Here is a 13,902-nt window from a genome sequence, read left to right on the forward strand (position 1 = left end):
CATAGGTTAAAAAAATTAAAATTATATATATATCCTCATCAGAAGTGTCATCTTCCTCATCCACAGCAGCACCAGTAAGACCCCCTCTTCCTCATCAAAAAGCAGGAAATTTTCCTTGACTGCAATGTTGTGGAGAATTTCAGTAACTACAATTACATGGCAGCTTTTGGAGGGGTTCAGTTTTAGGCCACCACTGGACTTGCTTGTTTGCTCACACTTGCACTCCACTCCAAGTCCCTCCACTAATAAATTTTTTGTGCGATTTTATTCCATGTTTTTTTGTTTGTCAGAATTTGTAACTGTGTTTTTTTTAATTTGGAGAAAAGCAAGATATGATTTTTTCCCACCTCCTCCAAAAGAACTGCAAGCTCTTTTGTAGTAAATTGTGGTTTCCGTGTCATTCTCACACGTCAACTCTCATTCCCTCAGTCCCTTTACATAAAGTTATGGCTTTATGTAAAGGGACTTATATAGGAAATGATCTTGAGCAAAATAGGTAACAGGTGTTCACAACACAATCCCAGCATTTTCAAAACCCATAATTTCTTTTTATTTTAATTGTACCTAATAAAATACTAATAAAAAATGAGTTCAAATGAAATATAACTAAAAGTTATAGACTTTGTTATTCAAAAAGAGCACATTTAAACTGTGTATGCCTATATATGTTTTATTGTACAAATAATGAATGTTGCGTTCGTCACATTATTACACCACTTCTACGTAACGTCACTGCGAAAGCGCATTGAATGTGAGCCGAAGAGAGAGAAAAAACACTCTACAGTAGGGGGCGATATGTGCCTATGGCACTACTCCGCCATAGTATCGAAGAAGAAGAAGAAGAAGAACGACAGATTGAACAAACATGGTTTTAACGATGGAAGTGCGACACAGGTACTATAGTGTTGGGAAACAGTCGTGACTAGTTAGTTATTTTCTAGAACGTTGCATCGTACAACGGTGGTTAAGCAAAGAGCTACATCGTTCCCCAGAATGGCTATTACCACTGTGGCAAAACAACAGTGGTCAAAATAAATCAGTTGCATTTCAAAGTCATTTGTGAAATGACCGCCAAGTGGCGCAAAGTGACTTTTTCACTCGCCGCAGTTTTAAAATATAATTAAGTCATAAAAAAATGTTGTATTAAAGAAATACTATAGTAATGGTAATTTCCACATAAGTACTTTATACAACAAACACAAAAAATCTGAACCAGAGCTATTAGAGCTATTGATATTTACAGAACTATATAATACAGAACAGTGCACCCTGTTTGCTTTCAAACATTTACAAAATCATAAGGCTTTTTTGTCATTGCACGTGCGCTTAAATGAAAGTAGAGTCTTATAAAGGCTATGTAGTCTTATAAGGTTTTTGCACATTAATCTGGCAAACCTTTTCTGATGCACATCCAGAATCAGTTTTCTGAAAGGCTAGATATAAAGGTATACATTTACTTTACTTAAATTCAATGCAAATAAGAAACTAATATTCGATTTGGACTGTTATTTTAGTACTAGAATTTAAATTCATTTAATGTTTCACTTGTATTTCATAAAGTTTTGCAGCAGAGGTACATCACAACAGGGGTGTTGCTGGAATATAAAAATGTAAAATTTCTTAAAATGTTTTCATTATTTGTTAATTGTAATTGATTAATTAATTATTAATTAATTAATTATTATTAAATAAAAAATCATGATCATATAATTTAAGCTTCAGGAAATTATCAGGCGCTCTACGCATAACACACGCCCAATGCAGCCACACCTTGTAAAGAATTTCTGAAAACTACCGCTGGCTGTGATGTCTCTGTAATGGTTAAAACAGCGAATGTATTTTATTTTGGGTATTTCTAACTGGTATTCTTTGGTATAATACGCTTATAGTATAATATATTGCGTCTGTGTGGCGCATCCTGTACTCTGCGTTTCAGACTCTTTGGTGAGGGCTGTTGATGTTTGTTGTTTTCTTGTCTTTTACCTACACAAAGCAGTGTCTTCTCACCTGGAAGTTTCTTCAGCATACTGTATATCAGACCAATGGACATGAGTCCTTATCTGTTACATTTTTGAGGACAACAGTTTTTTTCAGCCCAAATGTAATTAACAATATTTTTAAAAGTTTTATTGTTCTTGTTTTAATGTTATTTTAAAGTAAATGAAACAGTAATAGCTAAAATAGTAAAATAAATAGTTTAATGGTTTAAATACTTAAAATGAATAGTTCAAATATTAACAAGGGGAATGTTTGATGTCATGTGTGCATTATAAGATTTGCAAACTGAAATGCACCCCTCCCCACTTTAAGACCGTCTTGAATCTGAGGCTTTTATTTAAATTTAATATTTTATAAAAATGCCGCCGCTGTGTGGTGCGGCGGTAAAACCAACATTCCAAATGAGAACCTACTGTAGACACGTATATGTGGCACGTATACATTAAATTATTTTTAGGATACTGTCATTCCATGTAAGTACCAAATTGTTTAAAAAGCAAGTTCAGGGCTGACAAGCTTGGATCATGTATGGAGAGACAAAAAACATTTAATTTTTACTTATAATTGTTTATTGAAACATTATTGAAACTTTATGCATGTTTAAAAATTATACACACAGTTTTACTTTGTCGGTGTGCTCTGATAAAGGAAACTTCAAGAGTTTGAGATTTAGCTGTTTTCTGCATCTTTTCAAAGGTGTCTCAAATGTGTCTCATTACCTTTAAATCTCAGAGATAGTTTATATTTGTCTTGTGTGCGACTCACATTTTTTACCCCAAAGCAGTATTTCCCACACATAAAATATACAGTGCTTGTTAACAGTGCATTTGGGTTTTCTGATATGTTGTGTAGAATTAAACATTCAACTCATAAACAACTCATCACTTTAAGAAAAAAATTATATTTAACTACTATTTAACCGGAATATCGATGCAAAAATGTACAACTCACAAAATTACGTTCTTGATATAAAATGTATTGTAGCATTTCTCTCATGGCCAACCCAATTAGGCCTACAGTATACATGTCAATTCTAATAAAGACATAATTTTCCACAATTTCTCCCACACATGTTCCAAGCCTGCAAATCTTTAAGCGGCCAGTGCGTTAAAGAAATGTGCAGGGCATTGCCAGGCTTGGTGTCAAGTCAGCAAAAACCACTTTAACAAGCATCATTCATCCAGACATTTAAGTAGTGGTGGCGCACCATCTACTTTGCCTGCCGCAGATCAAATAAAGAAGATGATCAAGATGAAGACAAAATGGACAGTGAAGGTGGGTTTTTTCTTTTTTGTGCCGAATTTAAAATTAATGCGTAGTTATTATTGACAAGGAGTTAGAATTTTAGAAAAACGTTAGAATGTTAATAAAAGGTAAAACCAGAGAGTCTGTGGTCAAAAAAACATAGTATATTTTGCTGAAAATTACACAGCTTTTGTTTGTTCCTAAATTGCAAAAGAAATTCAAGTGCCACCTTGGTTTATGTGAATTAGAATGTGTAGGTGTTACGTGTTTGGGGAGTAAACACGAAGCATAGTTGCGAGGGTAAAAGTCTTCAATAACTAACAAACATAGGGCACTTTTGAACAGAAGAGAACATGTCAGGAATAAAATTTGAATAAGGAGCTAAACTTAACAGGACCTTCATCCAACAGAAACTAAATATAGCTTAGCTACACATAACTAGAAGATTCACATGACTAGGAGATTCGCATAACATGAGGAGGAGCAAAACGAAACAGGCTAGGAGCAAGGCAGCAACTGAACTAAACAGCCATGAAACAAACAGCATTTAAACGAAATAGTACTCAAATAAAAAAAACACAACAAATCAGGAGTCACAGGAATTAGCATGACGCAGAGCTAAAGTATTCACAAGGAAATTCAACAAATGCATGACAAGCATGAAACCAAACACAAAACTATTTATAAATAACTTAATTAGCTTCATCGGTTCAGGTGCGTCCCAAGTGCCTTACAGAAAACTCAAAAACCACAAATGAAAACAAAATGGAGTCTGGGAACATGGCGCCCTCTGGTGTTTACCCGTGACACTAGGTAACTAACATTAGTGAAGTTGAAAGTTGGTTATTTTGTTTGTTTGTTTGTTTTTTAATGGTAAAAATCAGTCAGCTGGTTACAGTATTATTATTAGGCCGGTCCTAAGTTAACCAGTGTTTAGACATATTAATTTATTTTTAACCTTTTAAAAAAATAGTAAGTTAATGCATGTTCAGTTTTATTATAGAGTGTTCAGTGTTTAACAGTAGTTACCAGAACATGTAACTTTAGGGACATCAGTTAATTATATTCTATAAATTAAAAAGAAAATGATTGTTTGTGAAAAGGGTATCTTGGTAATTATTTACATTTTACTTTAATTTGACTTTTTTCAGAAGCATGCAAACTCAGAAAACTTTAGGGAGAACAAGAATCTCACCAAAGAAACTGCAGGAGAATGTTCAAGAGTCTCCATTAGCACCGCATCATCAGTCAGGTAGGCACCAGCTCATGAGCAAGCTCAAGCTCACCTCTCAACCTTCAGACAGTTAAAAATGGAGTAGCTAAATGGTGTTTAGGTATATCTCACATGTTTTAATATTTTTTTGTTCCCTTAGATACTAAGCAACTCCAAGAGCCAGACTTTGGACAAACTTGTTGGGCATCCACCACAAGAGAAGACTGATGTAGCTGGTTAGAAAAAAAGATTCCAGTCCTGTTCCTGTAGCCCTTACATAACACAAGCAACCAATTTTCCCTTTAAAAAAATTCATCTTCTTTTTGACAGATTCTTTTAACTGGAAAATCTTCACAATGCTATGGACTTTGTGTAACTCCTGTATAAATCATACTTTTTAGTTAGCAGTGTGACATTTGGCATCATTTAGTGAATTGATTTGCCAGATTTTGCTTTTGTCTGTTATAGTGTGTAAATTTTAAATGTATTACACAATAATAACTGTATATTGTATTTTGAACATTTAAGTTCATTCCCTTTATGTATTTATATTTATGCATGTACTCGGTTTAAAAATGATTGGTTGTCGAGGTATTTGGAAATTTGCACATCAACTTCTGCTTTAAACTCAATAGAAGCCATTAGCCAAATGGGGGGACATGAAATGGAGAAAAAATCACTTTTTTCACATTTCTTGTGTCTGACAGCTTAGCTCTGTTTTTTTTTATTTAAGGTTATCAACCACTTCTATCAACAGTTGTGTAACCTAACTGTTGATAGAAGTGGTTGATAACCTTAAATAAAAAAAAAAACAGACAAAAAAGGTATGCACTACTTCTGATAAATAATAGTTAAGTTACTGCTTCAGATAAATATTAGTTAAATAAAATGTAAACAAATACAACAAAAATATTTAAGTAAGCTTAACACATACTAATCCATGAATTGTAAAGCAAAAATGTAATACACAACATCATATTACATTTTTGGTAAATACATTAAAATTACACTTAACAAGTCGTTGCATAAGTTACTGTTTCGTCTCTTGTATTGAGCACAATAATAAATCAAATATCAAATAACTCAGATTTAAGTAATCAGTCCTTCGTATAAGTATCATACTATCACTGTCCCTGAGATGACCAGCAGCCAATACACTTCCCCATCTCTCATGTTACTGACTGCATTCTCTTGACTTACACACAGGTTTTTATGCACTGATCCTTTACGGTTACCTCATAGTTACTTGGGGGTAAAGACTGTGAGGTAGCAATTCTCTGTCACAGACGGCGCTTGTATGTTGAGTCTGTACCTTTGGTCCATTAGTGACTGTGAGGTGATGTATACTGTGATGTCATACTCTGTGTCACAGTTGTTCCTTGTCGATGACTTCAGCTTATTGTAGCTTTCCAGTGGTATTTGTAAACTGTAATACTTTTAATATTGTTAACCTGCTGGTTTTAATGTTGTCAGTATGGATACTGGCTGGTCTTAGGTGGTGTTTGTTGTGGCTCATCACTGTATGCTGTAATTGAGAATTTTTTATATGTTCAATAAAACTAATATTTCTCATTTGTGTTTCATGCATCTCATTTATATCTGGCTTTAATTTCATTATGGACATTATGGGCTCATTTGCATAAGCATATGGTAAAAAAATAAAGAAATAGATATATTTGATCAAATTCAATATATCACACGTCACAAACTGTTAGTTGTTGGAATATGAGCTTGCAGGTGAGGCATAGACGCAGAGGGGGAAGATGGCAAACAGTCTTTTTAATGATAAACAAACCAAACAAAACATGAACTAAGCCAAAGGGAGTTGGCTTTATTTTGGACCATGCTAGAAACAAAACCAATACACAGACTAGGGACTAAACAAACTAATATACAATACAGACAAGGGATACAAACCAGATGAGACAAGACACACGAAACAACCTTGAGGACAAAACACAAGGGACTATACATGCAAGGGGCTAAACTAGCTGTTATGCACATTAGCTGCTAAGCTAGATAGTAGCTAAACAGACTAATTGCTAAACAGTCTATCCAAGAGATGAACAGACTAGATACACAGCAGACTAGGTATGAAACAGACTGAGAACTATAAAGGTTAGTGGCTAAACAGGTTAGTAACTAAACAGACTAAGATCTGATCAGACTAGGAGACTAGACAGACTATAAGCTAAGCAAGTTAGGAATTCCTTGATTAGTAGTTATACAGAATAAGAACTAAACATACAAGAGAGGGAACTTACACACGAGGGTAAACATACAAGAGGCTAATTCTCATAGAGGCCAATCTCCTGCTAGGAGACACAGAAACCAAAAGACATAAACTAAATCTAGACAGGTACAAACTTAACTTAAACAGCTCCAGAAACCAAATGCAAACTATAACTAAACAAACTAAAACAGAACATTACAAGACAAAACAAATACCTACTTAACAGAACCCGTAATAATGCTTGACCCAGTTTTCCAGAACAACTAGCTATTTATAATGTAACTAATGAGCTACCTCATTCAGGTCTGCATCACCTGATCGAGGTGCCTTCTGAAAAACTGCGTCTACCAACAAAAACTACTAAACAAAAACAGTGCCTTCTAGTGGTGAACCTTGACATTATGAAGTATATTGTTAAATATAAATTAAAAACATTTAAATATACAGTATATTTTAATAGATTTCTCAATATATGAAGAATTTAATATATTGTGAATATATTTTAGATTAGAACACAATCATTTATTATATTGACAGATAATATATAGAGAAATATATTTTCTTTGCATTAGGGTTATAGTGTTTTAACTCTAGGTCAGAGATGTATCGAAACTTTGATTCAGGTTAATTTGAAATAAAATGTCCAACTGTTACAGTCCAATGTGTTATCTATGCTATCCGTCCACCGTACAGCATGAGTGAGTGTATCTTACCAATCCTGTTTATCCCGTGGCCAACGATGATAATACAAAATCATGTATTTACCAATTAGGAGCAAGGTAACGTACGATCTGGGCAAATGTTTAAATTTGAAAATACATGACCAAGACAACATTTCTTTATAAAAAAGCAAGAATTTATTTATTTAATCTATTTTACATAAAACTACACTATTTAATCACTTACTCTCTCTCTCTCTCTCTCACACACACACACACACACACACACAGTTTAGAGAGTGAAAATTATTGTAGTTCCTCTGTTTAGGTTTACTAGAACTGAGAAAGTCACAAAAGCAGACAGTTTAGTTATGAATTGCCCACCACTTTCAGCAAGGTATAAAGTTTTGTTTGTTTTACTTGTGTTACTTGATGGTTGTTTTTGTTGGTTCGCCCTCAGTGAAGGGAATCACGGCGTTGCTGACTGGTCAGTGCGCTGAATTGAGGTGATGTCATTCGGGAAAGCCCTCAGAGGCATTTTGGTTGCCTGGTTACCAATGATGATGGTCTGAGACTTCTTCTCCAGGCCTCTTCTTTGCACGGAGGTAGTGTTTAAGCGGCGTCAGAGTTCCAGCCAAAATTTCTTTGCATGTCGAGGAGAGCAGAATCTTCGAACGCTGGGTGGCGCAGGTCAGAAGTCAAAGTTCAGGTGACGGGTTGAGAGTGGAGAAAGGGGGTTGTGAAACTTCCCTATTCCAGGGACTTGTGCTCATCTACACCATTTTGAGCAGGGGTGTAAGATGCTTTTCTCTTGTAAAAGGAAATTGTTTTGCAGATCTGCACCATCTGAGTTGGGAAAGAGTAACCATTTCTTACCTTATTTGCTGATGTTGTGAACTGTCTCTTCCTCTTCCAGTGGCTTGCTGCCTCGTGCCACTTAGGAGGGGTTGGTAAAAGGCTTTGCTCTTTCAACCAGGTCCCCTATCCAGCTGTGATAGCCAACCGAGAGAGATAACGGTAGCAGCAGGGTGCTGTTTTATTGGAGGTTGACAGATTCACGGCTCCCTTTGAGGAGTCCATACATATCCCCATTTTGCTCAGTAAGGTTCCTGTTGCAAACATCAGTGGGCAAATGGAACAAAGGCAGAAAAACCGAGAACAGGCACGAGCAGGACACAATCAGCACCTTATCCCAACTGAGTCATGGTGCAAAATTTGGTTACTTTTGGGGGAATGTCGGTTTAGTGACTTTTAAGCTGAGAGATGTGCTTTTTGGGAAACTACCTAGATTGTGAGTCTACCTAGATTTGTGTGTCATCGACTGAATTAATTGTCAGGGTTTGACGGGTGGTGCTGGCGTGATCTCAATCAAGTTTGTTGAGTTCTCAGGTTAAACTTCTTGGTTGGGCTTACTGCGTCTGAAAATGCATGGGACGCCAGACGTGCACTTGTCAAATGACTCCCTCATGGCATTAATTTGCCTGTAGAGAAGAAGAGATAGTGTTGGGGTCATGACATATCCTCAATTGTACAGACACAGAGTGCTGTGTCAGTGGCAGACAAAGAACGAACAATGGGCAAGCCGGCAGGTCGGAGACTTGCAATAGCTTCCAAGGCTGTGTTGATGGGAGTCAAATTTATAAGTTGCGCTCCTTCATCCCTGATCCTTTCTTTCAATTTTGGATCAAGGGTGAAGGAATACTGTTTAAAGAAGTGTGAAATTTAGAGTTTGGTTTGATACTCATCGTCAGGAAGCTAATATAATGCTGAATCATCAATGTGGAGGACGCACGTAGCTGTATTCTAGGTAAGGGTTGCTATACGCACTGGGGTGTTTACTAACCACTAATTTCCAAAGATTTCAGCTTGGGCTGTTTTGACCTGAGACCGTGGTGTAGCTTCCGCGTGGCAACTAGTATCAGGTCAAATAAGGTGTTACGTCCCACACAGTGTCTAGGGGATGAAGAAAGGTAGCATTATGTGAATGAGCTTTTACTGTATGTCGGGGGTCCTGCCGTCGTACCACACGGACAACAATTATCTTTATAGTCTTTTTTTATTGTAACAAAGTAATCAAACAAGGATGGGAACATAAGTTCAGGAGCAGCCAGGCAAGAAAACAACAAACAAAAATTCCCCTCTAACTTAGGAGTGGTTCAGCTTAATAATCTCACAAAACAAAAGCAAATCAACAACAGAAATATACACTCACTCCCTGACTAACTGAAGAAAAACAGGAGAAAAATGGGGGGGTTACAATAAATAAAAAGGCCGGGCACCTCCCTACGGTTCCCCTGTACAAAAGGATAAATCTGCAACACTGAAAGCCACAATGCTTGAGGTTGGAGGTTAAGTTTGTTAATTCACTGGTAACCTTTACACATTCAGCAACAATCACAATCTCAGCAACAATCACAATCTCAGCAACTAATAAAAACAGCTAAAACAGGAGAAAAGATGGAAAATAAGGTACAACCAGTTATGATGGTCAAGCTCAACAACAAATTGTACTAAGCAGGACACCCGACAGCTCTGGAGAATTTCCTCGTCTGTTGAGAACTGCCTTTAAGCTGTTTCCTTCCTTGGTGTTAACCTTCTGCAGCTGGAGCTGCAATCAGCTCCCTGGTAGAGTGAGAAAGAGAGAGAGACAAAAAAAACCTGGAGAGCAGAAGACAGGGCTTTGAGAACAACTACACCAGACACAATAATAAATTAATACGTCCTTGGACGTAACAAAGGTCTAGGCCGCAGATCCCTTTGGTATTACCACAGATTAAGGGCTTACTGGGGCATAGGTAATGGATGTATTTAGTAAGCGTACACATTTTCAGGTTATGGGCAAATATCACTGCAAGTTATTATGTTGATATGCAACAACTTTGAGATTGTTTATTTTAACATGGGTGTTCCCCTGCCAAATGCCGACATTTATGACATCTCTCGGTCGGTAAATGTTGTTAGAATCAGTTATGGGTAAGCTGAGGACAAAGGCTAAGTTGCCTGATTCTGGGTCCACACATAAGGGAATGGCGCTGCCTAGAGAAAAAGCGAGGTGGGCTTGGATAGAACTAGCGGGGCTAGTAGTGGCACAGGCCAGGATATTTTGGATACATTAATATGGCGCATGGACAATGGCAGCGAAAGCTTGATGGAGCAAGGGTTGATGACACGGGAAATAAAGAAGGGTCCAATAATCCTGGGAGACAATTTCCTTGACATGGTCTTTAGGGTTATGTTGCGTGTGGACAGCATCACTCTTTGCCCTATGCGGTATCAGGGAGCTGCCGAGCAGTGGCGGTTGGCCTTGTGTCGGAAGGTATTTACTGAGCGCAGCAGTTGAGAGCGGGCCTGTTGCCATGTCCTGATGCAGCGACGGACAAAAGCTTAGGTCGACGGTACCGCAACTTCCTCCTCTTGAGCAGGAAACAAAGGAGGTTGATATCCCAAAAAGCATTGGAAGGGAGACATTCCAGTGAAAGATGTGGGGAGTGAGTTGTGGGCATATTCTATTCACGATAGAAATTTATTCCATGAGGGTGCTCATGGAATATTGGAGTTGTGGGCCCAGTATAATACAGGGGAACGCAGAGGCTTTGGGACGAAGAGTCGGTCGGGGGGGAACATTACTTGGACCCGGCTCATGTTCGAGCGCATGTAGCACCAGGTTTTCTTTTGCCAGATGAGTGTCAGCCACCAAACAATGTGGGGGACGAATGGTAACTTGAGGGGGGGGGGGGGGATCCACAGGGTGGGAGAACTGTCGATTAGGCGCGTTCTTGGTGTTTTTAAAACTCGGGCGGTAGGACAATGTAAAGTTAAAACAGGAGAAGAACTAGGACCATCGTGCCTGACGAGAGTTAAGTCGCTTGGCTAACCTTAAATATTTCAAGTTCGTATGGTCTGTCCAGACCAAGAAAGATGTTCTGCCCCCCTTCAGCCAGTGTGTCCATTCCTCAAGTGCAAGCTTGATGGCCAACAACTCACGGTCTCTGAAACCATAATTATCTTTTGAATAGTTCTGATGGAGAGAGTCGGCGAGAGAGAAAGGAACAGGGGTGGAGTTTATTATCCTTTAGGAAAAGAACGGCTCCAACATCTGTTTCCGATGAGTCCACTTCGACTATAAACTGGAGAGATGGGTCAGGGAAGGTGAGGATAGTGGCGGAGGTGAAACGACCTTTGAGTTCCTTAAAGGCTTTGTCCGCCAGCGAATTCCATTGGAGTGTGTAACGGTTCTTTACGGTAATCTTGTTAAGCCCCCGATAATCAATACAGGGCCACAAGGATTTGTCCTTTTTTTTCCCACAACGAAGAAACCTGCGTATGCTGGAGGAGAGGAGGGACAAATGAATTCTGCTGCAAGAGATTCCGTTATGTATTCATCCATGGCGTCACTCTTAAGGCAAGAGAGGGAGTATAGGCGTCCCTTGTGGGGGTTGTTCCCGGGAGAAGATCAATAGCACAATCGTATGGGCAGTGGATAGTGGGATCGCGCAAGATTTGCTAAAAACTTTAAGAAGATCGTGGTATTCTGCTGGGATCTTAGAGATGTTGGAGCAGTCCTCAAGCGGAAAAGGCAGGGAGCCTCTGGCAGCAGAGCAGAGGCATGATGACAGACAGGAATGACACCATTTCAAAACTCTTTTCTTGACCCAAATGTGTGGATTGTGTAACTGTAACCATGAGAGACCCAAGACGAGCATGAGAGCTTTTAACAATTAAAAAGGGGATAATTTCTGAGTGGTTTCCTGAAAAATGCAAAGTGACTGGTACTGTGCGGTGGGTGATGGGAGCCAGGAAACAACCATCGAGAGCCAGGACAGTAAGCGAGTGGCTTAGATGCGTGGAGGGAATGTCAATCAGTGAAGAGAGGATAAGGTTTTGGTCTGCCACAGAGTCCAACAGGGTATACATGCCATGGGGCTGATTCTTATGAGTCAGGGTGACTGAAAAACAGGACCGATGGTTGGGAAATTTTCTAAGATCCGCCCCCCCGTGCACTCAAAATTCAAATTCAAATTTTATTTGTCACATACACAGTCATACACAGTACGAAATGTAGTGAAATGCTTATACGACTGCCATTGACCCTAAAAGAGAATTAAAGTTTACAAATAAGAAATAAATATGAATAAAAGAAATATGATAGAAAATTAAATAGAAAAATTAAATTAAACTAGGAAAAATAGAACTAAAAATAAAAATAGAAATGTGCTAGGAAAAATAGAACTAAAAATAAAAATAGAAATACGATGTACATAAAAATAGAAATATACTGTACTGGGTGTGCAAATATGCATAGAACAAAATGTATTTGTGCAGAGGTTATTAAAGTGTCTTTGTGCTCTGGTCCAGGATGTAAACGTAAACATGTAGTGTAGTTGTGAAGGTAGGTGTGCAAAGTTATTAAAGTGTCTTTGTGCAATGGTCCAGGATGTAAACGTACAACATGTAGTGTAGATATGGAGAAAGGTGTGCGTGTAATTGTCCATAGTGTCCGTTATTGGGGTGGCTGAGGTCCTTCACGATCTTCCTGGCCTTGGTCAAGCACCGCTTGCTGTAGATCGAGTGCAGGTCAGGGAGCTCGATGCGGATGATGCGCTCAGCTGATCGCACCACCCTCTGTAGAGCTCGTCTGTCCTGCATGGTGCTGTTCCCGAACCAGGTCGTGATATTTCCCATCAGGATGCTCTCTATGGTGCAGGAGTAGAAATTCCTGAGCACCTTGGAGGGCAGTCTAAAGTCTCTCAAGCGTCTGAGGTGGTAGAGACGCTGCCGGGCCTTTTTTTACCACGGTGTTGATGTAACAGGACCATGCCAGGTCCTGCGTGATGTGAACACCGAGGTATCTGAAGCTGTCCACTCTCTCCACTGGGCTCCTGTTGATAACGGGGGTCTGGTAGTTCTTCACCTGCTTTGTACTGAAGTCCACTATCAGCTCCTTTGTCTTACTGACGTTCAGGAGGAGACTGTTTCTCTGGCACCAGTTCTCCAGATTTCCAACCTCCTCCAGGTAGGCCGTCTCATTGTTGTTCGTGATCAGGCCCACCACAACAGTTTCGTCAGCAAACTTGATGATGGTGGTGGAGTTGGTAGTGGCCACGCAGTCGTGGGTGTACAGAGAGTACAGCAGGGAGCTCAGAACACAACCCTAGGGGGCTCCAGTGCTGAGAGTGAGAGAGGCTGAGACATGTCCGCCCATCCTTACTGCCTGTGGTCTGCCAGTCAGAAAATTGGAGATCCACTGACACATTGATGAGCTGAGTCCCAGGTGCTCCAGCTTGGTGGTAAGTGTGGAGGGAATTATGGTATTAAATGCAGAGGGGCCTGCCCTTTTATTGGACAGTTACGTGAAAAATTACCCAACTGACAATAGAAAAGGCATGCCTTGTCTTGTCTCCATTGGCGCCCCTCAGGTGAGATACATGTCCGGCCCACTCGCATTGGTTCAGGAGGGTTCTCCAGTGAACTGGTCGAGGCGACGGGTGGCGGTGACCAGAGGTTCAGGCAACGCTCCTGCTGTCTGAGGCGCTTACGAGCGTCAATATGTGCTG

General features: G+C 39.2%; 1 protein-coding gene and 1 long non-coding RNA gene across 2 annotated transcripts in view; both read left to right on the forward strand.

The window, feature by feature from the left end:
• Positions 1-13,902, forward strand: part of reln (reelin) — a 1,039,407-nt gene that overhangs the window by 386,719 nt on the left and 638,786 nt on the right. The window lies entirely within an intron of this gene.
• LOC128527724 (uncharacterized) lies at positions 2,616-4,875 on the forward strand. Its single transcript, XR_008360909.1, has 3 exons — positions 2,616-3,273; positions 4,395-4,495; positions 4,617-4,875. It is a non-coding gene; the product is annotated as an uncharacterized LOC128527724 (long non-coding RNA).

This window comes from Clarias gariepinus, chromosome 7 (assembly GCF_024256425.1).
Source record: "Clarias gariepinus isolate MV-2021 ecotype Netherlands chromosome 7, CGAR_prim_01v2, whole genome shotgun sequence".
NCBI classification, from domain to species: domain Eukaryota; kingdom Metazoa; phylum Chordata; class Actinopteri; order Siluriformes; family Clariidae; genus Clarias; species Clarias gariepinus.